This window comes from Galeopterus variegatus, unplaced genomic scaffold, assembly GCF_000696425.1.
Source record: "Galeopterus variegatus unplaced genomic scaffold, G_variegatus-3.0.2 Scaffold7956, whole genome shotgun sequence".
Lineage (NCBI taxonomy): Eukaryota > Metazoa > Chordata > Mammalia > Dermoptera > Cynocephalidae > Galeopterus > Galeopterus variegatus.
The window spans coordinates 55,825-82,715 of NW_007734067.1; the positions used below are offsets into that span (position 1 = coordinate 55,825).

The window sequence follows — 26,891 nt, forward strand, 5'->3', positions numbered from 1 at the left end:
ACAGTATTTGATGATATTAATTAGTGACTGTTGCTCTGGGGAAGTGTTATAAAGTTATCTTGGTTCTATGAAAAGAAATTCCTTGTCTTAAGGTACATTCTGCCACATTTACAGATGAGTGGTTATGTTAGGCAATTATGTTTTAGCCGATGTCTAACATGGCGGTGGGCAGATGGGAGCAACACCCAAAATGGCTGCAGAGAGTTTCAGGTCCTAGAACAGCACGTTTTCCAAGAATCACAAAAAAACCTCCCCCTTCTTCCTCACCACCACATCCCCTTCCCATGTGCACGAATTTCTCCACCTATAGAAAAACTCAACTCAGCGGGGCCGGCCCGGTGGCGCACTGCTACAGTGCACCGCTTGGGAGCACGGCGGCGCTCCCGCCGAGGGTTCGGATCCCACATGCAGACCGGTTCCCACTCACTGGCTGAGCGAGGGGCGGGCGCAGCACCGAGGGTTGCGATCCCATTGCCGGTCCCGGTCTGGTACGGGCGCGACACTGAGGGTTGCGATCCGTTGCTGGACACGAAAAAAAAAAAGACAAAAAAAAAAAAGAAAAACTCAACTCAGCTTAAAACCCGCTGGCTTCCCTCCCCTTCTTTCTTAGCCAATAGGAACTGTCCAGCTCAGCCTGACTGGATATAAAAGGCCCAGCCCGACTCTCGCAGCTGCTGCTCCCACTTCTGAGAGGGCAGCCCGCTTGTTCAATTTGCCTGCCTCATACACTTTGGTTGAGTCCCTGTCTCCTGGTGTGTTTCTTTTGAGCTCGGGCCAGGGTTTTTTTTCCTTTAAGTTATAATGTCTGGGATTTGCTTCAAAATCATTTGTGGTGGGGGAAAAGTAAAAGTGAAAGCAGGTGGGAATATAAAGGAAAAAATATTTGCCAGGAGTTAGTAATCATTGAAGATAAGTGTTAGGCATGAGGAAGTTCTACTTTTATGAATGTTCTCAATTTTTATTGAAAAATTTTTACAACCCTAGCCCGGTGATTCTATTTTTCCTTCTTGTTATTGAAATTTTTGCTCTATACACTTTAAGTCCACATCATTAGATGCAAACATATTTACATAGTTCCAGGTATCATAACTGATGGAGTTTGGATGTGTTGTCCCCTCCAAAACTCATGTGGAAATTTGATCTCCAATGTAGCAGTGTCGGAAACTGATTGAGTCATGGGGGCAGATCCCTCATGAGTGGATTAATGCTCTCCCTGGGGGAGGGGAGATTAATGAGTGAGTTCTTGCTCTATTAGTTCCTGTGAGAGCTCATTGCTTTAAAAAAACCCTGGCACCTTCTCCCTCTCTCTTGCTTCCTCTCACCATGTGATCTGCTTGTACCCACCGGCTGCCTGCCGCTTTTCCACCATGAGTAGAAGCAGCCTGAGGCCCATGCTAGATGCAGCTGTCCCAGAGTCATAAGCCAAATAAGCCTCTGTTCTTTATAAATTACCCAGTCTCAGGTATTTCTGTTATAGCAACACAAAACAGACTAAAACAGAAAATTGGTACCAGAGAAGTGGGGTGTTGCTAAACAGATACTTGAAAATGTGGATGCAACTTTGGTACTGGGTAATGGGCAAAGGTTGGAGGAGTTTGGAGGACTTAGAAGAAGAGAAAAAGACGAGGGAAAGCTTAGAATGTCTTAGAGACTTACATGGTGGCAAGCAGAATGCTGATAGAAATGTGGACAGTAAAGGCCATGCGGATGATGAGGTCTCAGATAGGAATGAGGAACTTATTGGGAATTGGACAAAAGATCACTCTTGCTACACCACAGCAAGGAACCTGGCTGCATTGTGTCCATGCCCGTGGACTTTGTGGAAGTTGGAACTTAAGAGTTGTGAACCAGAGCATTTGGCCAAAAAAATTTCTAAGCAGCAAAGCACTAAGGAAGCTGCACAGTTGCTTTTAAGAGCCTATTCTGACTTATGGTGGCAAAATCATGATGTAAAGCCAGAATTTAAAAGGGTAGCAGAGCATAAAGGTTTGGAAAATTTGCAGCCTGGCCATGTGGTAAAGAAGTGGAGAGCTGGAGAACAATGCAAGGGTGAAGCAGATAAACTGGTTGCTAAAGATATTATCTTGGAGGTGAGGCACCCAGATGCTAAGAACCAGGACAATGGGGAAAATGCCCTAAAGGCATTTCAGAAGTCTGGAAGGGTTGCCCACCCATCACAGGCCCTGAGGCCTAGAAGGACTGAGTTGTCCTAGAGGACAGACCTGGGGCACAGCTACCCTCGGGATCCTGCTCCCTTCATCCCAGCTGCTCTGGCTGGAGCGGCCCCAAGTGTGATTCATGCAGCAGCCCTAGAGAGTAGAGGCCCGAAACCTCGGTGGCGTCCACGTCATATTAAGTCTGCAGGCCGGCAGGACGTGAGAGCAGTGGAGGCATGGCAGCCTCCACCCAGATTCCAGATGTCTGGGAAAGCCTGGGGACCCAGGCAGAGACCTGCTGCAGGGGCGGAGGCTCCGCAGAGGTCATCTACTAGAGCAATGCCGAGCAGGAAAGTGGGGTTGGATCCCCCACAGAGAGCCCCCACCAGGGAAATGTCTAGTACAGCCAAGGCAGTGGGGCTGTCTCCAGGACCCTGGAACTGCAGGGCCACTGGTAATGTGCAACACTGGCCTGGAAAAGCTGCAGGCACCAGTGCAGCCCAATGGGCTGTACCTGGCAGAAATGTGGGAGTGAGGCTGCCTGAGGCTTTGGGGGCCCAGAAGCCCAATTGTGCCCAGGATGCAGGACTTGGAGTCAAAGAAGATTATTTGGAGGCTTAAGACATAATGTCTGCCCTGCTGGGTTTCAGACTTGTTTGGGGCCTGTTTTTCCTTTCTTCTGGCCTATTCCTCCTTTTTTGAATGGGAATGTGTGCCCAATGCCTGTTCCACCATTGTATCTTGGCAGTAGATAAATTTGGGGTTTTTTTTTTTTCAGGTTCACAGCTAGAAAGATTTTTGCTTTTGGTCTCAGATGAGACTTTGGACTTCGGACTTTTAAGTTGGTGCTGGAGCAAGCTAACTTTTGGGACTGTTGGGATAGAATGATTGTATTTTGTGTGTGAGAGTGACATGAGCTTTGGGGGGCCAGGGGTGGAATGATGGAGTTTGGATGTATTGTCCCCTCCAAAACCCATGTGGAAATTTGATCCCAAATGTGGCAATGCTGGAAACTGATTGAGTCATGGAGGCAGATCCCTCATGAATGGATTAATGCTCTCCCTGGGGGAGGAGGGGTAGTGGGTGAGTTCTCGCTCTATTAGTTCCCCGGAGAGCTCGTTGCTTAAAAAGACCCTGGCACCTTCTCTCTCTCTCTTGCTTCCTCTCACCATGTGATCTGCTTGCACCTGCCGGCTCCACCATGAGTAGAAGCAGCCTGAGGCCTGTGCCAGATGCAGCTGTCCCGGAATCATAAGCCAAATAAACCTCTGTTCTTTATAAATTACCCATTCTCAGGTATTCTGTTATAGCAACACAAAACGGACTAAAACAATAACTTCCCAGCAAAACAGTTAATCTTCATTATAAGAGTATGAATATTGTTTCTAGTAATGCTTTTCACTAAAGTTTATTTTGTCTGATATTATTACTAAATATTCAGGTTTTATTTTCCAAGCTGGTAACCAGTGCACAGAGATCCTGCTTTAATGTACAATTCTTCCAGACTCCAGACTCACTAGCCCTCCGCTAAGGCTTGTAGCAAGAGTTCGGGAAATAGCTCTGTTCTAATCTGCTGTTTATTTGTCTACTCATGGGAAGATGGGGGCTATGTGGGTTTCATTTGTTCTTCTTATTTATCTCTATGGTCCCTGTGGCACCTAATTACATGCAGATGTGGAGGGCAGAGCAAGGGGAGAAGTCCCTGTGGCATGCTCCATTTCCTCCGTATTGATGCCTATTTCAACATTTTCTAAAACTTAATGCCAGCCAAGAGGGGGAAGAGTTGGCAAAGAGTGAAATAGGCTTAATAAGGGAAAAGTATGCATGAATGCTCAGGTTAATCCTAGAATATATTAGTAAGTCAAAGTCCCCATTCTCCCCTACACGTGGGGACATTCTGATGTGCACACATACCTCCTACTCATTGGTACAAAATCTTCTCCATGGAGGATTTCAGAGCCATACTGACTGAAAAACCATCCATTGGTAAATTTCATTTTCTGCAGAACCCTAAATAGGGTGGCTTTCACACTTCTTATACCACTTAAGGTTTAGTGTCTAGTGGTTTGTGGCAATAGTCTCTTGAGGGACAACATGCTCTGTGCTGTCCATGACATTAACAGCCAGAATTTTATTTCCTCCTCCCATCTACACAGAAATCAAGAGTTGAGGTCACTTGACCGAAGTCATCTGCTTCCTCTCCCTACTGCTGGTCCCAGTACCAGGTGCTTCCTCAGGCCCAGTCCGAGACAGTACCCGAGAAACAGAAGGGTGTATTTCCCATCGTGTCCAAGATGGCTTGCTGCTTTGGTGTATACAAATAGGCCAAGACAAAATATCAGAACACAGAAAATTCTGCTTCAACAGGTCAAGCACTCTGGGGGATCATCTGGCCACTTCCCATGTTCTTTAGACACTGCAGGTTCGTTAACTCAACACCCACTTCCAGCTCCCAAGGTCCTTGCCAGACACCAATGCGGACACTTTCTCAGCTTTCCTTAGAGCTTTGAGGAGCCAGGTGACAGAATTCTGACCAACTAGGACAGAAGTCACTTGGCCAGAGGGGAGGGGGATAATTCTGTGAAAACTTTTATGTACCAGGAAATCTGGGAACCCAGAGTCTCTAAGCCTGATCAGCAAAGAAGCTCTGTGGGAGCCCCAGAGTCAGGGACCCAATGTGGACAGCCATTAGGATATCCTTCCCTGAATGCACATGCCTAGGACAGGCTTCCAGAACGATTATGTAGGAGAAGCAAGTAGAAAACAGGAGAATTTGCAAAATCTTTCTCAGATATTATTCCATCACAAGTAGTGGAGGCAGGGGGCTGAGAAGTTGCTGGACCTTGAGGCTGGAATGGTCAGGCTCACTGCTCGGGAGACAGGCATGGGAAGGAAAGCAGGCTTCGGGGCAGAAACTACGAGGGTCAGTGTCTAAGTCACTCAGGGACAGAACAACAGCACAGCCCTTGCTGACTGGCCAATGAAGAAGGACAAGAGTACTGGGTAAAGAATTCTGGTGACAGGAAGAAGCTAGTGAGAAGGAATTGGTAGGAAAATTAGCAAGTAGATGTGATGTGCAGAACAGGGGTGCCAGAACTTGGTCGTCCCCCAAAAATGGTGACAACACCCACCAAATGTCCCCACCCCAAGGCTGCACCTGGCATCGTATCTTCTTCAGCTTCCTGGCCCCGCATAGCCACCTGGCCACCACACCCAGCAGCTTCCCACAAAGCCACACTGTGACCAGAGTGAGCTGCTGCAGGAACAAGAAGATGTCGAGCAGGTACTGTTCATGCCACGCTGCTGGAAGGCGCAGGGCTTGAGGCGCAGCTTCCTCGTCTGCAGGATATAGTCCATCTAGCCCACCAGCCGCTGGGCAGGGCTCAGGGGGTGGGAGTGCCTGAATACACTGGTGGCCATCACTGTGGACTTGCAGAGAAAGGGGGGTGAAAGCATCATTAGACTGCAGATCTCAGCAGCATAGGCTGTACACAGAAGACTGGTTTCCAGGCAGTTAAAGCCCAGTCCTGAAATTTACTAGCTGGATGCTTATGAAATATTCAATTTTCTAAAGAATCCTATGTGCACAAAATCCAACCTAATGCTGAAAGGTAAATATGTGCATAAATTAGCCCCTGACTTCATGGAGTTTATGATCTACTAGGCCAAGAGATACCTATATGATTGCTCCGTGTGCTGATTGCTAAGGAACTGCCACTTCTGCAATTCTCTCAGTGGACAGAGCTGGGAAATCTATACATATAGATGTGCACATAGAGATTTCATATCTATAGATGTGCATATAGAGATTCCATATCTATATCTCTATGTATAGACACTATAATTATATCTAGTTTTAGTTTTTTAAAAAATTGTATGTTATTATCTTCTACTCTAACACACCACAGGGGTTCTTCTAAGTTTCCTTATTCCCATATTTTTAATTCCCTTTTCCAAAAATAAGAAATCTGGTTCTCAACATCATCAATACTTTTATTAATTTGTTCAATCTCACAATGCACAGCAAGTATGTTCAGCTGTACTAACCAACAGAACTGTAAAAAACAAAGGTCCTGGATAGACTACAAGATTTGTTTACTATTCTTTTTGTCTTTAGACTGAGGATAGATATAAAGTACTATTTCAAAAGTTGTGTTAATTTTTTTTGACTGCACTGTGGTTATCTTATTCATTTAAATAATGAGCTCAGTGGGTCCTGTTTATATTCCATTTTAGGGATTTTCCATCATTATTGTTGATTTAAATATGTATTTGGTATTTAAAACACCACCATGCTTGTAAAAGCCAAACTATATTAAAAGGTAAACACATAGACCTTTCAGCCACTTCCCTAACCCTTCCACTCTGTTCCCAACTATATCTTCATAGATGATCTATCACATTATCTGGTTCCTTGCCCTGTTCTTCTTTTTGCAAAGCAATTTCAGGTAGATGTATATTTTTACTGCCCTTCCTGCACTTTTCTTTTTCTTACAGGAAAGGGAGCATATTATATTTACTTTTGCACTTTGATCATTTTTGCTTCACAATATTAGAACTCACTCTATATCATCTTGTCGTATTCCTGCTTATTCTCGTTTATAGCTGCATATTACTCCAATGTGTCAGCATACCACAGTGTATTCAGCCAAGTTCTAATGTATGGTATTTTCAATATTCTGCAATTACAAACAATGCTACAATGAGTAGCTGTGTGCAAGTGATATTTTTGTGTGGTAAAAAACACTTAACATTTACCCTCTCAAAAAAAATTTAAGTGTGTAGTATAGTAGTGTTAACTACATGCACATAATTGTGCAACAAATTTCTAGAACATTTCATCCTGCAATACTAAACAACTTCTTATTAGCCCCTGTGATGGTTAGCTTTATGTGTTAACTTGAGTGGGCTACCAGATGCCCAGATTAAACATTGTTTCTGGGAAGTCTGTGGGAGTGTTTCTGGATGACATTAGCATTTTTGTTTTTATTGTTATTTGGTTTTTTGTGTTTTTTTTCTGTTTTATTTATTTTTTTAATTGGCAAAAATTGTATATATTGGGCCGGCCCAGTGGCGCACTGGATAGTGCGCCGCTTGGGAAGTGTGGCGACGCTCCCGCCCGAGGGTTCGGATCCCACATACAGACCGGTTCCCGCTCACTGGCTGAGCGAGGCACAGGAGCGACACCGAGGGTTGTGATCCCGTTGCCGGTCCCCGGTCCGGTACGGGGGCAACACTGAGGGTTGCGATCCGTTGCCGGACACAGAAAAAAGACAAAAGACAAAAAAAAAATTGTATATATTCATGGTATGAAACATGATGCTTTGAAATGTGTATACATTAAGAAATGGCTAAATAGAGCTAATTGAAATATGGAGTACCTGTACATTATCTTTTTTGTGGTGGAAACACCAAGAATCTACTATCTTTGTGATTTCATGTATACAATACATTGTTATTAGCTATAGTCACCATGCTGTACAATAGATCTCTTGAGGTTGTTCCTCCTGTCTCACTGATATTTTGTATCCTTTCACTATCACATCCCTAATACCACTGCTCACTCCCAGCCCCTGGTAACCACCATTCTGTTCTCTGTTTCTGTAAGTTTGACTCTTTAGATTCCACGTATAAGTGAGAATAAGTAGTATTTGTCTTTCTATTCTTAACTTATTTCATTTAACATAATATCCTCCAGCTTCATCCATGTTGTCACAATGGCAGAATTTCCTTCTTTGTTAAGGCTAAATAATATTCCATTGTGTACACACCATATTTTCTCTATACATTTGTCTGTTGATGGACACAGGTTGATTCCATATCTTGGCTACTGTGAATATTGCCGCAACAAATGTGGGAGTGCAGACATCTCTTCAGCATACTGATTTCAATTCCTTTAGGTATATTCCCAGCAGTGGGATTGCTAAATCATCTGGCAGTTCTATTTTTAGTTTATTGAGGAACCTCCATACTATATTCTGTAATGGCTATTCTAATTTACATTCCCACCAAGAGTGTGCAAGTGTTCCTTTTCTCACGTCCTCACCAACGCTTGTTATGTCTCATCTTTTTGATAATAGCCAGTCTAACAGGTGCAAGATGATACCTCATTGTGGTTTTAAGTTGCATTTATCTGGTAATTAGAGATGTTGAGCATTTCTTCATATACCTGATGGTCATTTGTATGTCTTCTTTTGAGAAAAGTCTGCTCAGGTCCTTTGCCTAAACATTTATTAATTAGGTGTTTGTTTTCTTGCTATTTAGTAGTTTAAGTTGCTTAAATATTTTGGATATTAACCCCTTATCAGATTTATAGTTTGCAAATATTTTCTCCCAATGTAGGAGATCTTTACTTCCTTGGTTAAATTTACTCCTAAGAATTATATTTTTTGATGCTATTGTAAATGGATTATTTTCTTAATTTAATTTTCAGACATTTTATTGTTAGTGAATGGAAATGCCCCTGTGGTGTGTTAGAGTAGAAGATAATAACAAACATACAATTTTTTTTTTCCTTTTTTTTTGTCTTTTTTACTGACCGGCAATGGGATCGCAACCCTCGGTGTTGCGCCCGCACCGCGCTCAGCCAGTGAGCGGGAACCGGTCTCCACATGGGATCCGAACCCTCGGCGGGAGCACCGCCACACTCCCAAGTGGCGCACTCTCCAGTGCACCACTGGGCCAGCCCCAAACATACAATTTTTTAAAAAACTAAAACTGGATATAATTATAGTGTCTATACATAGAGATATAGATATGGAATCTCTATATGCACATCTATAGATATGAAATCTCTATGTGCACATCTATATGTATAGATTTTCTCTTCACTGTGTTGATTATTTCCTTTGCTATGCAGAAAGTTTTCAGTTTGTCTATTTTTGCTTTCAATGACTGTGTTTTGGGGGTCACACTAAAAAAAAAAAATCATTGCCCAGACCAGTGTCATGAAGTTTCCCTTATATTTTCTTCCAGTAGTTTTAAAGTTTCAAGTCTTATGTTTGTGTCTTTAATCCATTTTGAGTTGATTCTTGCACAGGGGATGAGGTAAGGATTGAATTGCATTCTTTTGCATTCAGATATCTAGTTTTCCCAATACCATTTATTGAAGAAGCTGTCCTTTTCTCATTTGCATTCTTGGCATCTTTACCAAAAATCAAATGACCATAAATGCATGAACTTATTTCTGGGCTCTCTATTCTGTTCTCTTGGTCTTTATGTCTCTTTATGCCTGTACCATGCTGTTTTAATTCCTGTAGCTTTGTAGTATATTTTGAAATAAGGTAGTGTGTTGACTCCAGCTTTGTTCTTTTTGCTTGAGATCTCTTTGGCTATACAGGGTCTTTTGTGGTTCCATAGGAATTTTAGATATGTTTTATCTTTTATTTCTGTGAAAAATGTTGTTGGAATTTTGATAAGGATTGCATTGAGTTTGTAGATCACTTTGGGTAAGACAGACATTTTAACAATGTTAATTCTTTCAATCCATGAACATGGGCTATCTTTTAATTTATTTCTGTCTTCAATTTCTTTCATCAGGGTTTTATAGTTTTCAGTGTACAGATCATTCACCTCCTTGGTTAAATTTATTGCTAACTATTTTATTTATTTATTTATTCATTCATTCATTCATTTCTGCTATTGTAAATGGGGTTATTAATTTCCTTTTCAGATAGTTTGTTATTAGAGTATAGAAATGCTACTGATTTTTGTGTGTTGATTTTTGTATCCTGCAACTTTACTGAATTTGATTATTAGTTCTAATGGTTTCATGGTGGAGTCTTTAGTGTTTTCTATATATAAGATCACATCATCCACAAATGGAGACAATTTTGCCTCTTCCTTTCCTATTTGGATACTTTTTATTTCTTTCTCTTATCTAATTGCTCTGGCTAGGACTTCCAGTGCTCTGTTGAACAGAAGTGGTAGATGTGGGCATCCTTGTCTTGTTACTGACCTTAGAGAAAAAGTTTTCCACTTTAAACCATTGAGTAAGATGTTAACCATAGGCTTGTCATATATGGCCTTTATTATGTTGAGGTGCATTCCTTTTATACCTAATTTGTTGACAGTTTTATCATAAAAGAATGTTGAATTGTGGCAAATGTTTTTCTGCATCTGTTAAAATGATCATATGGTTTTTGTCCTTTATTCTATTAATGTAGTGTATCACATTTATTGATTTGCCTGTATGGAATCACCTTGCATCTCCAGAATAACTCCTACTTGATCGTGGTGAATGATCCTTTTAATGAGTCATTGAGTTTGGTTTGGTAGTTCTTTGTTGAGGATTTTTACATAGGTGTTCATCAGGAATATTAGCCTGTAATTTTCTTTTCTCATAATGGCCTTCTCTGACTTTGGTATTAGGATAACGTTGGCTTTGTAAAATAAATTTGGAAGCATTCTCTTTAATTTTCTGAAAAAGTTTTAGAAGGATTGGTATTAGTTCTCTAGAATTCAGCAGTGAAGCTATGAGTTTGGGGATTTTTTTTTTCTGATAGAAGACATTTTTTATTACAGTTCAATCTCCTCACTCAGTATTGCTCTGTTCATATTTTCTGTTTCTTCATGATTTAGTCTTGGTAGGTTTTATGTGTCTAAGAATTTATCTCCTTCTTGTAGGTTTTCTTATTTATTGCCATATAATTGTTCACCATAGTCTCTTATGATCCTTTGTATTTCTATTGTATCAGTTGTAATGTCTCCCCTCTTATAATTTTCTTTGAGTGTTCTCTTTTTTAGCTAAAGGTTTGTCTAGCTAAAGGTTTGTCAATTTCGTCTTTTCAAAAGAATTACTCTTAGTTTTGTTGATCTTTTCTATTGTTTTTCTGATCCGTATTTCATTTATTTTTGCTTTGCTCTTTATTATGTCCTTTCTTCTACTAACTTCGGGCCTAGTTTTTGCTTCTTTTTCTAGTTCCTTGAGGTGTAACCTTAGGTTGTTTATTTGAGATCTTTCTTCCTTTTTGATGATTCAGTATATTTAACACAATAACAGACAAAAGTTATATGAGCATTTCAGCAGATTCAGAAGAAGCATTTCACAAAATTCAGCATCCTTTTTATGATAAAAACTTTCAACAAATTAGGTATAGAAGGAAAGTGCCTCAACACAACAAAGGCCATATGTGACAAGCCCACAGCTAACATTATACTCAATTGTGAAAAGCTGAAGGTTTTTCCTCTAAGATTCATAACAGAGCAAGGAAGCATACTCTTACCACTTCTGTGTAACATAGTACTGGAAGTCCTAGCCAGAGAAATTGGGCAAGAGAAAGAAACAAAAAGCATCCAAATAGGAAAGGAAGAAGGGAAATTTTCTCTGTTTGCTGATGACATAATCTCCGCTAAAAAAACTGTGAGACCTGATTAAAAAAAAAGTCAGTTAAGGTCCAGGATACAAAGTCAACATACAAAAATCAGTGGCACTTCCATTCACTAACAATAAAATGTCTGAAAATTAAATTAAGAAAATAATCCATTTACAATAGCATCAAAAAATATAATTCTTAGGAGTAAGTTTAACCAAGGAAGTAAAGATCGGTACACTGAACACTATAAAACATTAAAAAAAGAAATTGAAGATTACACAAATAAATGAAAAGATACCCTGTGTTCATGGCCAGAAGAATTAATATTGTTTAAATGCCCATGCTACCCAAGACAATCTACAGGTTCAATGCAATCTCTATCAAAATTCCAATGTCATTCTTTACAGAGATAGAAAACACAACCCTAAAATTTATATGGAACCACAAGAGACCCCATATAGTCAAGGAAATCTTAACCAAAAAGAACAATGCTGGAAGCATCACACTATTTCAAAATATATTACCAAGCCATATTAATCAAAATGGCATGAGGGCTTGCCGGTTAGCTTACATGGGAGAGCATGGTGCTGATAACACCAAGGTCACAAGCTCAGATTTCCATACATGTCAGCCACAAGAAAACAAAAACAAAAACAAAAAGCAGCATAAAAACAGACACATCAACCAATAGAACAGGATGAAGAACCTAGAAACAAACCCACAGACCTACGGTCATTCAATTTTCGACAAAGGTGCCAAGAACACACAATGTGGAATGAACAGTCTCTTAACTAAATGGTATTGGGAAAAATGGATATCTACATACAGAACAATGAAAGTAAAACCTTATCTCAACCCCTTTTACAAGAATCAATACAAAGTGGATTAAAGACTTAAATGTGAGACCTGAAACTATAAAACTACTAGAAGAAAACATAAGTGCAAAGCTCCATGACAATGTCCTGGGCAGAGATTTCTTGGATATGACCTCAAAAGCACAGGCACTGAGAGCAAAAATAGACAAATAGGATTGCATCAAATTGAAAAGCTTCTGCACAGCAAAGGAAACAATAGAGAAGAGATGATCCACAGATTAGGAGAAAATATTTGCAAATCATACATCAGGAAAGGGATGTTAATATCCCAAATACACAAGGAACTCAAGCTACTCAATAATAAGAAAACAAATAACCCTATTTAAAAATGGGCAAAGGACTTGAATAAACATTTCTCAAAAGAAAGCATACAAATGACCAACAGGTATATAAAAATGCTCAACACTTCTAATTATCAGAGAAATGCAAATGAAAACCACAGTGAGATATCACCTCGCACCTGTTAGAGTGGCTATTATCAAAAAGATAAAGACAGTGAGTGTTGGCGAGGACGTGGAAAAGAAGGAGCCCTTACACACTTTGGTGAGAATGTAAATTAGTATACTGTTTTGAGAAACGGAGGTTTCTCAAAAAACTAAAGATAGACTTACCCTATGATCCAGCAATCCCACTACTGGAAATAAACCCAAAGGAATTGAAATCAATATGCTGAAGAGATGTCTGCACTCCCATGTTCATTGCAGCATTATTCACAATGGCCGAAATATGGTAACAACCTAAGTGTCCATCAACAGATGAATGGATAAAGAAAATGTGGTATGTATACACCAAGGAATACTATTCAGCCTTTTTTTAAAAAATAACGAACAGGAAATCCTTTCATTTGCAACAACATGGATGAAACTAGAAGACGTTATATTAACTGAAATAAGCCAGGTACAGAGAAATAAATACCATATGATATCACTTACATGTGGCATCTAAAAAAGTCAAACCCATATAAGTAGAGAGTAGAATAGTGGTTACCAGAGGCTAGGAGGTTTGGATGGAGAAAGGAGAGAAGTTGTTAATGGGTACAAAATTACAGAGAGATCGGAGGAATACGTTCTGGTGTTCTATTGTACAGCAAGGTGTCTATAGTTAATAACAATATATTGTGTATTTCAAACTAGCTAAAAAAGAGTATTTTGAATGTTCTCACCACAAAGAAATGCTAAATATTTGAGATGATGGATATGCGAATTATCCTGGTTTGATCATTTCACAATGTATTTGTGTTTCAAAACATCACACTGTACCGCATAAATATATATAATTATTATTTATCAATTGAAAACAAAATAATTTTTTTTAAAAAAAGAAAGAAACTTAAGCCCAATCACCCTCATGGCTTTTTAAAACCTTTAAAGCCTAATAACTATGCCAGGTGTCTTTGAGTTTTCAACTCTGGGTCAATTTTGTCAGGTAAAATTTGGTCCCTTTCAATATGTACACTTGCTACTTTAATTTCTTGAAAGTGTTCTGAGTATCATTTTAAATATTAATCTCATCAACAATTTTGTTTTATTTTCCCTTAGGGACTCCAATTACATGTACACTGGATCTGTTTTTGTTTTTGTTTTTGTTTTCTCTGCCTTCCATTTGAACCACTTCGTCTGTCTTATTTTTTTTTTTTTTTCTTTTTCTGGCTTATTACTCTTCCCAACGTAACTTGCTAAATGTTCATTGGATTCTTTTTTCTTCTTGTAATTTGGTTTTTATTACTGAGACATGTATCTCTTTTTCTTTCATTTCTTGATTTTCATAAACTCTCATTTTATTTCTTCCTTTTAAAAAATGTTCTTAGTTTTTTATTTCTGGTTCTGTTTTGTTCCTTTTTTCCTTTTTTTTAATACACAAACAACATTGGATATATTTCATTGTTTATTTTTCCTTATGCATTTTTTTGGAATTTTAACTCAGGTTCAAGTGTTATTATGACAGTTTTTTTCCAAACCATGGTTGGGTTCTGCAAGAAAATATCCATCAGCTGAAAATTTTTGATTCTCATTTTCTTTTTTCATCTTAGAGTCCTAGATGTACATAAATTTGACTAATTCATTTTTTTGGACAAGATTGGGAGTTTGAAGCAGTTTACAAGAATCCTTGTTGAACAGCTCCCTCTTCTGTCAGGATAATAAATGGTTTTTCTTTTCTTTCTTTCTTTTTTTTTTTTTTTCCCCTCTTTTCTTCTCTTTTATTTTTGGTGTCATCAAGTAAGGTTGTGAGCCCTGAATTTTTGTTGTTGCTGTTGTTGTTGTTTTGATGTTGGTGTTGGTGTTATATGATATCCCACAAGACCCTAAATATCCCTCTTCCCCACCCGCCCGCCTTCGCTAACTCTATAAAGAATATATTCAAACTCTCTTTAGTTTCTTTTTGCCCTTGGAACAAAGCCTTTCCAATACTACCTCTTGGATCCTGTGTACTTTCAAGTCTCTTCTCTAGTGAGAGCTCTGGTCAACAGAGTTTCTTTCTCAGCACTCTTGCATTTAAGGTATTTAAGGTGTGCTTCCTCTTTCCAGGAATGATTGTAGCTCATGCTTTGACCCTCTGCTACTTTCTTCCCTTTTACATGTGGTTATTCCAGAACCCTTTACTATCCACAAAGGCTCTAAGCAGAAGCTCAACTAAAATAGTTCTGTGAGAATTCAGTGCTTACTTTCCCACTGACACGTAATTTGACTTTGGTGGTATTTTCAGTCTTCTAGTTATGCTGAAGGTATTATTGTGGTACTATTTGCTCTTCCTGTGAATCTGTATAGTTTTCTTAAAGGAGAGATGGAGATCCAGATTTAGGCAGCAGCCTCACTATCCTAGGGTCCAGCATTCAATCCATTTTAGTGTTTAAAAAAAACACACACGTAATTTTTTTCTCAGCAAAATCAATGTTCTCAATATACACATGCAATCTGAAATTATTTGTCCTGCTTCTATTTACTTAAGTAACAAATACTTCTCACTGTATGTTACAGTCCAATGCAAGGCACTAGAAATACAATGTAAACAAAATAGACATGATGCTACCATTTTATTTGTTTATATTCTGTTTGAAGCCACTAAAATGTAAGTTCGAGGAGGTTAGCAGGATGTCTATTTTGTTTACATTGTGTTTGAGGGGATGGATGTGTTAGATACCTCAATTTGACTATCGCACATTGTATAAATGCACCTAAGTATCGCATTGTACTCCATAAATGTATACATTTTTCATGGATCAATTAAGAAAAAATAAATTGAAAAGAAAAAAATTTCAGAGACAGAAGTAGATTAGAGGATACTAGAAAGTGGGGGGAGGAATAATGGAGAGTGATTGCTTAATCGTACAGAGTTTATATTTAGGATGAAGAAGTTTTGGAAATACAGCTGATGGTGACATACCATTGTAAATCTAATTAATTTCATGCAATTGTATGTTTAAAAATGCTTAAAATGGCAATCCTTATGCTATATATATTCTACCACAATTTTAAAAATTTAAAAATAAACAGAATGAAGAGGCTAGGATACGTTTTATGAAGAAAGTAGTGTAGAATATTTCGAGAAGAGAGGGTTGAATACTTAAGGTGACCAGGGAAGGATTCTCCCAGAAGGTGAAATTGAAGATGAGATGAAAATGTCGTGAAAGAGCCAGACATCTGACAAGAAGAGAAGGAGAATGTCAACAAGGACGAAGGACAAAGGTCCGGATGGGAAAAAGACTTCACTGCACTTGAAAAAAGCCAGGACAACCTCATACCTCTTTTAGAATATTGCTAGAAGGATCCCAAAGACGCAAAATCTCTCAAAGAGACCTACATAAATAGCTGGTTCTTCACAATCCTTAAGGTGGAAAATTATTCTCAGCATCTAATCTAAATAGTTCTAGTCTTGTTCTCAAAGGAAACAGGTCAGCTGTTAGCATCACACACATCTTAATACTGTAATCCACGTCCAAGAGGGTTCAAGGTTTATCATAAAGAGGATTTACAACAGTGCCCTTAGTCTCTTAAGCAATGCTTCTCTCAGCCTAAACGACCACATGCCCAGAGAGCTGTGTACCTTTTGCCTTCCATGATTTACTTCATCTTGAGAGCCAATGTCCCTGCCTTGAGCTGCTTTATCTGGATAGAGACACCAAAGTGTCTGGCTTCTACTGGAACCATATTTTCAAATCAGTCTGCAAAAAGGCAAATCCTCATGATGGGCACACCATGCTCAGAGGTCTGCATTATGCTATTCAGCCCACCATGAGTGACAAACAGCGGAAGGCTAGGATGAGCTAGGACAAACAACAAAGGAACTGAACGTTACCAGAGGAAGCATTTCAAAATGCTGGGTACAGCCATAAGTGCGGATATAGATTCCAAGGGAATTCCAGGTGTACTGGCACCGGTGTAGATATTACTTTCATTTAGGACCCACTGATGTGTCCTGTCTCACAAATCCAGGGCTCCAGGCCTTTCCGCTGTTTGCAGCCTTCTCTCCACAACCAGGTAGCCCGGTTAAGGCTGAGAACACAGACACGCTGAAGACTGTTAAACAAGGCACTAGCCTCAAATCATTTATCCAACTAGGCATTTTCTCCCTGTCCATCTATTCATCCATCTTCTCTCTTTCTTCCTTTTTTTTTTTTTTTTTTTTTGGTTTTTCTCAATTTTTTTTTTTTTTGGCTTCTCTCAATTTTTTTTTTTTTTGGCTTCTCTCAATTTTTTTTTTTTTTGGCTTCTCTCAATTTTTTTTTTTTTTGGCTTCTCTCAATTTTTTTTTTTTTTGGCTTCTCTCAATTTTTTTTTTTTTTGGCTTCTCTCAATTTTTTTTTTTTTTGGCTTCTCTCAATTTTTTTTTTTTTTGGCTTCTCTCAATTTTTTTTTTTTTTTTTTTTTGGCTTCTCTCAATTTTTTTTATTTTTGCACCCAGTCTCTTGCTCACTTGTGTGCATCCTCTCCCTCTCTCTTTCTTAATCTCTCTCTCTCTCCCTCTCTCTCCCTCTTTCCCTGCATTAGTTCTTTTATCCTCTTCCCTACATCCCTTTACAGTTCATGTAGTTCTTACTATGAACTGCTCCCCATGGATATTTATTAAAGCACGTGCACACACACACATGCACACAGGTACGTTTGTTGAATTCAATTGGTTCAATTTGTTGAATCCAAATAGTCAACTGAACTACCTGAGACTATTTTGAAACTGGAATTCCTGGACCTTCACCAGTCCTGTTGAAATATGTTTCTGGGGTAAGACCAGTTATCTATTACAAGATTTACAGTTCATTGAAATCCACACACTTGTTATGAAACTCTGATCCAGTCAGTGATTTGAGCAATAAAGTATCTTTAAAAAGCAGCACTGAACCCAGAGGAAACCCTTGATGATGTTAGGGAAACAGAGAATTCTGTAGCCCCAATGACCATCTCAGAGGTTTCTCAGACAAGAAACTGAGTAATTTTGGCATATCATAAAGGAAAACCTGGTATCAATATTGAGAGAACAAGAGTTCCTCACACCCATAGTAAATAAGGAAAAAGTGTGTCTGTGATAAGGGCTCATCGGTGAACTGCAGGTTAGGAGGCCACTGAAGACAGTGGTATGTTTTATTCTGTATACACAGGTGTGTCTCAGAGTCCACACAGTATCTTGGGTTGGGTTTAAGGGGATCTGGACACCTGTCAAAAGCAATAAAGACAAAGCAACTCGACTAAATATCACTTCAGGCTGCAGACATCAGGCCATGGTTGAAAGAGAATGAAAAGAAAATTGCTGTTTTGGCAGTTTCCAAGAACTCCAGCTGGCTGCCCCTTTCCTACCCTCTGGAGCCTTTCCTTTGCCTACCAGCAGCTCCTTCTTGTGCTGCTGGGATTTCCCAACTAGAGGTCAAAGTCCTGATGAGCCCCAAAGAAGGTAAATGGAAAGAGAGGAGCACGCCTGGGCAGCCCTTACCCAAAAGGTCATTCTGAGGAAGCCAGTCCCTGATTTTCACATTTGCGGCCAATTTGATATCTCTGGGTCAATGAGAATGCCTGCACTTCCATATGCCTTGGGGAGGCAGGCAAAGGTACTGTTCACCACCTTAAGGACTTTAAGGACTTCCTGGAAGATGATGAAGTTCACTACCCAGGCCAACCCATAGAGTCCCAAGAACAAAACCTGCATCTCCAAACTTAGCAATGAAGTTCTCAAAATTCTGCACAGAAGTAACAAAATCAAGTGAGTAAAGTTCTGCATTTTGTGGGTACTTTCACCCTTCCTGCTGGAATTACCACCCCAAAGGACCACTTAAAAATAGCCTTGTTTCTCTTTGTTTTGTAATTTAAAAGCAACACATGATCATTGTAGCACCTTGAAGTCACAGGCTCTCCCTGCTTCTGAGCTTCATGACAAAGTCACTTATACCACTTGAGCCTCTGACTCCTCACTTATGAGAATGAATATCATCACATCTCCCTACAGATACAGGAGATCACATAAAATGAACCCCATTGAATAGCAATCCAGTGCTGCTAGGTTGTAGGAAACCAACTAATCTTAGCTCTCTTCCTATTGGAAAGCTCCTCTAGCAGTGTTTCTGAACCCTGGCTGCATATTAGATTCACCTGGGAAGCTTCTACAACTTTAGTGCCTTGGACCCCACCCCAAGGCAATCAAATCAGAACATCTGGGTTAACCTGGGAACCAGGGCTCTGCGAAAAGGGTACACTGGAAATAATGCCTTCAGCTGTCACTGTTAGTCCCAGTAGCCCTGTCCTTTGCATTAACTATTTCTTTTTTTTTCTTTTCTTTTTTTTTTGGTCTTTTGTCTTTTTCTGTGTCCAGCAACGGATTGCAACCCTCAGTGTTGCCCCCGTACCGGACCGGGGATCGGCAACAGGATCGCAACCCTCGGTGTTGCTCCCGCGCCTCGCTCAGCCAGTGAGCAGGAACCGGTCTGTATGTGGGATCCGAACCCTCGGGTGGGAGCGCCGCCGCACTTCCCAAGCGGCGCACTATCCAGTGCGCCACCATGCCGGCCCAGCATTAACTATTTCAAACTATTGTCTGTAACTGATCTCCTAAACAACTCTAGACACATTGTGGATGCTCGCTGCATACCTGCTGAACACATGAACATACACAAATCCCCATCACAAAAGAAAAATGCAAGAAAGTACACATGTTCCAGTGGTGGGTGGTCAGCTACTATCTCTATCCTGAAGATACCAGCGTAAGTGTGACTCCTCAGGTTGGAATGGAGCTCCAGTGTCTTACTTACCTTGGGGTTCTGGTTAGACAGATTTAGCCAGTAAGCTTCCAACATCAACCATGTTGGGAAACAGGGGCCAGGCAAATTCAACGGCAAAGTGAGAGTTAACAAACGACAGCTCTGTCTTCATTACAGGATGAGACAATACTGGCCTAGAGCCTTCTGGGAAGTGCTCCCCAATGGTGTTGCCAAACTGAGAGTTTATTTGCCATCCCTCCGTGATAGAATCAAAGAACATCAGCAAATTCTTCACTAGGTTGCAAAAGTCCATCTGGTCAGTTAGGAAAGAATTAGTCACTGGAATATAAAACACAAGACTAGATAGCTTCAAGTTTTCACCAAACCTTGAGGTAACAAAAATGGATACAAAAGTTTTCCCAAGCTTATCAGCAATCAGCAACCCCGCCACAATTACAAAAGCCAGTCACTACAAGTCGAAGTTCTCATTCTTTAAGGAGTCCATGATATCTCTTCTTCTCAGCAAAGGACTGAGTTGCAAAGTCCATTGCCTTTGTATATAATTCAAAAGTGTATCTGAGACAAAAAAATATGATAAATATTCACAGGAGGTGTACATTTTAGAATACATAAAATAATCCTGGCACCATTTTTAAAAACAGCTAGAGTCAGTAGTGGCTTTATCTACTGCTTTCCCATGTGTACCTCTGCTCTGGTTACTCTTGTCTTGTTTCTGTTTCTCGCAATGTGCCCACTGACTCCCATCCCTTTCTGCTATTGATCCAAATCCCACCCATCCTTCAAGGCTAGATATATTTTTTCCTGCTCTGAGAGTAATCTCCAACTTTAGTAGGTGCCCTAGATCTCTCTATACTTGCTAAATTATGTAATGCTCTGATTAATTTTTAATTACAAGCAAATGTTATCCTTAACTGATAGCATGCATGATCAGACATTCAGAGAAGGATATAAGGTCACTTGATTTGCATAAGTAAAGAACAGCTGATTAAGAGTTTTGATTTGAACAAGACTTTAAGAGGTGAATAGAATCTTCTAGCAGAGAGAAAGGCAAGTGGAGACATAACCTCAAGCCTCATGTGGAAGTTGGACATGGTGGCAACAAAACACACAGTTACTGAGTCTCCAGCGAACGGTCTGGATGACCGGAAGTGCAGAATGTGCCCATTTAATCCACGCATCCATCCATCATAGTGTTGCCCAAGTTCAAAGAATGAAATGAAATTACCTGCCTTGAATGGATTTTTGCATATAGCTATCTCAAAACTCTATGGCTTCTTTTAGATGGTCTTCAGGTGGCAACTAATTGAAAATTTAGTATGTTTTTTCTCTCTTTGTGAAACCTAAGGTGTGTATAGGGGGGAAGAGTTAAATATGTTCACACAGCCTCTTTTTTTTATGTTTTATCAGCAGATATTTTTATTCTAACATAATTAAATTTATCCATCTTTTCCTTTATGTTTGTGTTTCTTTCTCTGGTTTAAAAATAATTTCCAACTTCAACTTCATAAAGATATTTTTCTAAGTTTCTTCTCAAGGCTTTATAGTTTTGCCTTTAATATTTAGGTCTATAATCATCAGGGACTGGCTTTTGCCAAGGGTAAGAGTGATGCAGTTTGTGAAATATAATTGTAATTTATTCATTTCATAAGGTGGAGTATTTTATTATATAAATCAGTCACAGTTTATTTTCCCATTGTTCTGTTGTAAAACATTGTCCTTATTTTGGAGGTTCATATGCATATGTATGTCTACTGGAGATGTACCAGGATGTGAAATTCTTGGGTCATAGGGCACCATATGTTCAACTTGCGTAGGTGACACAAAATGGTTTTCTGAAGTGCTTGTAATAATTTAAACCCCTTTCAGGAATGTGTGAGAATTCCCACTTTTTCATATCCTCATCAACATTTGGTACTATTGATCTCTTTTATGTCAGCCCTTTTGGTGAATGTATAGTGGTTTCAGTTTGCATTTCCTGACTATTAAAGTTGTTGAACATTGATGAACCTGGAGAAAATTATGCAAAGTGAAACAACCCAGGTGCAGAAAGACAGATACTGCATGTCCTCACCTATAAGTGGGAGCTGAATCCATAAATCAACAAATAAACAATAAAGAGAGACATAGAGAGAGAGAAAGAAACAACAATCACAATAATACATTGAATTTTTAGGAGAGAAAAGAACTGTGGTTACTAGAGGTGGAAAAGAGGAGGGGAGGGACAGATGGCAGGAGGTTAATGAGAAATTGGCTCATGCACACAAAGAATGATTATGTATTGTAAGGATGAATAAGCGAACTATCCTGATCTGACCATACACACATTGTACACAACTATCGAAATTCAACTTTGTACCCACATATAGGTATAATAAATTATTTTTTTAAAAAATACTAGAAAAAGATAATAAAGTCATTGTTATGGGAGTAAAAGGGCAAGCTGCCTGGGTGTGGGAGACATTTACAACCTGCATAACCAACAAATGCTTCATAAAGAACTTGCACAGAAATGTGAAAGTGGTGGATAATGCTGCAAAAAAAAGTGCGAACGAAGAGGCAATACTCAAGGTGGTCAAATAGCACACAGCTTCAATAAACAGGAATATACTAGTATATGATTTGTCGTTTTTCTCTGCTTTTCTATTTGTGGTAGTATTTGTCCCAATGTACACACAAGAAAACTGAAACTTATTGAGATTAATCAAATTCTTGATATTAAATCAAATATGAATGATTCTCAAACCCATGTTCTTTCTGTTTATGAAATGTTTTCTCTTTCAAAGTGACCTATGCAAATAATTATAAAAGTCAAAGAAATAATAGTACTCTAAGCTTAAAAACAGTGCCCTACTTCCATATTTACTAGTTTGGCCCATTCTCTGATCCCATTGCCCATACGCAAACACTTTTTCAAATTCTCAGCTGTTTGGTCTGGTATTTGCCTCCATTTACTAAATACTCGTAGTATGCTCACATTATTATCACTTGGTTTATCAGTTTTATTATTTTTTTATTTTTTATTATTCCATTGAAGTATAATTTGCAGAAAATCCACAAATATTAAGTATGGAGATCAATGATTTTCACATATATTTTACTCAAGTGACCACCACCCAGATCGAGATATTGCCATCATTGCAGAAAATTCCCTCTTACCACTTTTCAGTCAATATTTTGCCACTGCGAGATAATTGCTATTCTGCTCTTCTGACTTCTCTTACACAGATTAGGTTTGCCTGTCCTTTTCTTTGTTGTTGACCTGGCTTCTTTCATTCACATAATGTCTGCAAGAGTCATTATACTGTGTATTGTTGGAAATAGCAGATGTTCACCTTTTATTGCTGTATAACATTCCTTCATTGAAACCACAGTTTATCCATCCTGTTGTTAATGGGCACCTGGTTTTTCCAGTTCTTATCACCATAAATAAAGGTGTCACAAACATTTTTAAGCATGTCTTTTGTTGGAAATGTGCATCAATTTCTCTTGGTATACATCTAGAAGTGGAATTTATTGATGGGTATGTTAAGCTTTCTTAGATGCTACCAAAGAGTTCCTCCAAAGGACTGTACCATTTCCCTTCCCACCAGCAATGTATGAGGATTCCAGTTACTCCACAACATTGCCAGCTCTGATACTGTCAGTCTGAGCCTTTTTAACGTTCATCATTCTGGTGGGCGCATAGTGATAACTCTTTGTGATTTTAATTTGCATTACCCTGATGACTAATGATGTTGCACATTTGTTTATATCTCTATGGCAGTTTAGATATCCTTTTTTGTGAAAAGTCTATTCAAGTCCTTCATCCGTTTTTCAAATTAGATTTGTTTTTTCTTATTTTTTGACATTTTTATATACACATATTCCTGATCACAGTCCTTTGCCAGATATACATGGGGAATATCTTCTCCCAGTACATGGCTGGCCCTATGTTCTCTTAATGATGTTTAGTTAATGAAAGTTCTTGATTTTAAGTCTAATTTATCTTTTCTTTTAAGATTAATTCTTTTTACACTGTCCAATGTAAAATACCTTTGACTACACCAAGTTCAAAAAAAGTAGTTCTTGTTTTCTTTGAGAATCTTTATTGATATACCTATTATACTTAGGTCTATGATTCATCTCAAACTAATTTCTATGTAAAGTTCTTGGTGTAAGTCAGGGTTCAAAGGCAGCAAGAACATACATTGGAGAAAGGAGAGTCTTTTTTCAGTAAATGTTGCTTGGAAAACTGGATATCCCAATGCAGAAGAATGAGACTAGACCCCTATCTCTCACCACATTCCAAAATCAACTTGAAATGGATTAAAGACTTAAATGTTAGACCTAAAGCTATAAAACTACTAGAAGAAAACATAGGGGAAACACTCCGAGACACTGGGCTGGACAAACATTTTATGGAGAAGACTTCTAAAGCACAGGTAATAAAACCAAAAATGGACAAATGGAATTATATCAAACTAAAAAGTTTCTGTACAGCAAAGAAAACAATCAACAGAAGTAAGAAACAACTGGCAGAATGGAAAAAAATATTTGCAAACTGTTCATCTGACGAGGGATTGGATTCATATCCAAAATATACAAGGACTCTAACTCACCAGCAAAAAAAAACCCCCAACCAACAAAATAATCCAGTTATTTGCCAAAAAATTGGCAAGTGACCTGGATTGACATTTCTCATAAGAAGACATACAAATGGCCAACAGGTATATAACAAAAGTTCACCATCTCTAATCATAAGGAAATGCAAATTAAAACCACAATGAGATATCACCTCACTCCAGTTAAATTGGCTATTATCAAAAAGACAAAAAATTACAAATGCTGGTGAGCATGCAGAGAAAAGGAAACTCATGCACTGTTGGTGGGAATGAAATTAGTACAGCCATTATGGAAAGCAGTATGGAGATTCCCCCAAAAATTAAAAATAAAACTACCATATGATCCAGCAATCCCACTGCTGGATATTTACCCAAAGGAAAGGAAATTAGCATGCCAAAGAGTTATCTGCACCCCCATGTTTATTGAAGCTCTGTTCACAGTAGCCAAATTATAACAGAACATAATAGCCTATTACAACAGTCCCTTATTTGTTCACAATTCTGTGGGCTGGTGGTTTGGCTGGGATTAACTGGGCAATTCGTCTGGTCTTGGCTGGACCCATACATGCAATTAATCCATTCATTAATCCATTCATGGGAGCATAATCCTCACGGCCCAATCACCTGTCAAAGGCCCAGCTTTTCAAATACCATAGTCAGATTTCCTACCCTCTTAACACTGTTGTTATACATTGGGGATCAAGCTCCAACATATGTTTGGAGGGACATTAAAACCACAGCAAAAGTCACAAGGACATACATGATATATTATGTATGTATCATTCAATTTGACCTAATTGGTGTTTATATAACACTAAACCCAACAACTGTAGCATACACTTTCCTACATGTGGAAAAATTATAAGAATATATGATGGGCCATGTAACAAGTCTAAATTAATTTCAAAGGACTTACAAATGAAATAATTATGTATGAAGAATGCTCTCTTATCACAACATATTAACTTACAAATGAATTATAGCAAGATATCTTTAAAATCCCACAATATTTGAAAATTAAGAAATAATCTGTATACTCCAGGTTTCAAAAAGAAATCACAAGAAAAATTTTTAAAAATAGTTTAAACCAGTGTTGATAAAGGAACAACATATCAAAATTCATAGGATACAGCTAAAAGAGTAGAGAAAATATTTTGACTTTGAATGCCAATATTAAAAAACAAAAATAGTATAAAATAAATTATCTTAACTTCCACCTTGAGAAGATAGCTAGATGAGGAAGAGAAAAGGTAGAGGTCAGGGATGCTGCTAAACATTCTACAATATACAGGGCAGCTACCACTACAAAGAATTATCCAGCCCAAAATTTAAATAGGGTATAGGTTGAGAAATCCTGCCCTAGACAGCCTAGGGTAAAATGGATCTAGCAAATAAATGAAAGGACAGGACAAAAGTATTTGCCAACAGATGCCCCAGAGTGAGACTGATTACTCAGATATGATTTTTGGACATGACTAGTAAAGAAGAGGTGACAGAGGGAACCTCCATTCCATTGGCTTCTTGTTTCCATGAGGGGACATTGCCTGGAATAACATCCTGGCCTCCCTCCCATTCTTGTGAGGAAAAAATGACCTACATAATTGGAGAGTCTGGGAAAAGAAACACAGCAGCCCTGCACAGGAACTTCCTTTTCTCACTTCAGAAAAAGAAAAGAGGGTTTCTGTAGCCTGATGTGTCCTCTAAAAGTTCGTGTATTAGAAACTTGATCCCCACTGTAAGAGTGTTGAGAGTGTGGGAAGTCCAATTACGGTATTAAAAAGGAGGAGACTTTAAGGGTGATTAGATTGCAAGGACTGGGCCCTTGTGATTGGATTGATCCATTCATGGAGTAATGGGCTTGGTTCTAATGGCTTTATAAAGAGAGTGAGTGAGAAAGTTCACTCTTGCTCAGCCCATTCTCTCCATGTGACACTCTGAGCTGCTATAGACAGTTACTCCACCAGGAAGAATGTCCTCACCAGGTATTCTCCCTGGACCATGGACTTCCCAGCCTCCAAAACTGTAAGAAATAAATTTTGTTTCTCTCTGCATTACTCAATTTCAGGTATTCTGTTATAAGCAACAGAAATGGAGTAATATACCTGGGCATTCCAAAGAGGACATGCCCCAAGGTGGGGAAACCACTATGGTTGCCCAGTACTGCAGAGACTGGGTAGATAAGTCCATCTAATTCAAGTAAGGGGGAAGTGTCAGCATATAAACTTGGCTTCAGAGCAAATGTCAAGTTCTCCACCAGTTACAGCAGTAATAAACATAACATTTTGAACTATCTGTCTGATTTCTGTGTCTAATCTCTCAATGGGTTTTGCAATCAGAAAGGATGAGGATTGTATATTATTGGCTCTCGAAACCACAACGTGAAGTCAGGGTTTCACCCTAGCTAGTGCCCAAGAGAAGAGCAGTGCCCCTGCATTTACAATGTCCAGAGCTCACAGGATAGAAAAGAAGGGATAAGCCTGGGAAATCCAATACCTACCAAGCTTGACTTTCATGCCATGAGCTAGCAGCAAGGCTGCTAATATTCTCTCTTTCCCACTCCATCTACAGGAGGTATACCTAAGCCTGCTGGGACAAGTGAGGGTTGGTTGGTTAAAAGGGGTTTTGCTAGCCAACACCTGGAGTCGAGACACTGAAGATCATTCCCAGAAGTGTACCTTTGTATCTGTCACTCCAGATGGAGGCCCATTCACATGGAGACAAATTTACCTACTGGACTGAGACATAAG

At 39.0% G+C, this 26,891-nt stretch overlaps 1 pseudogene; it reads right to left on the minus strand.

The window, feature by feature from the left end:
- Window positions 1-4,950: 4,950 nt before the first annotated feature.
- LOC103608032 lies at window positions 4,951-18,360 on the minus strand (annotated as a pseudogene).
- Between the last annotated feature and the right edge of the window lie 8,531 nt (window positions 18,361-26,891).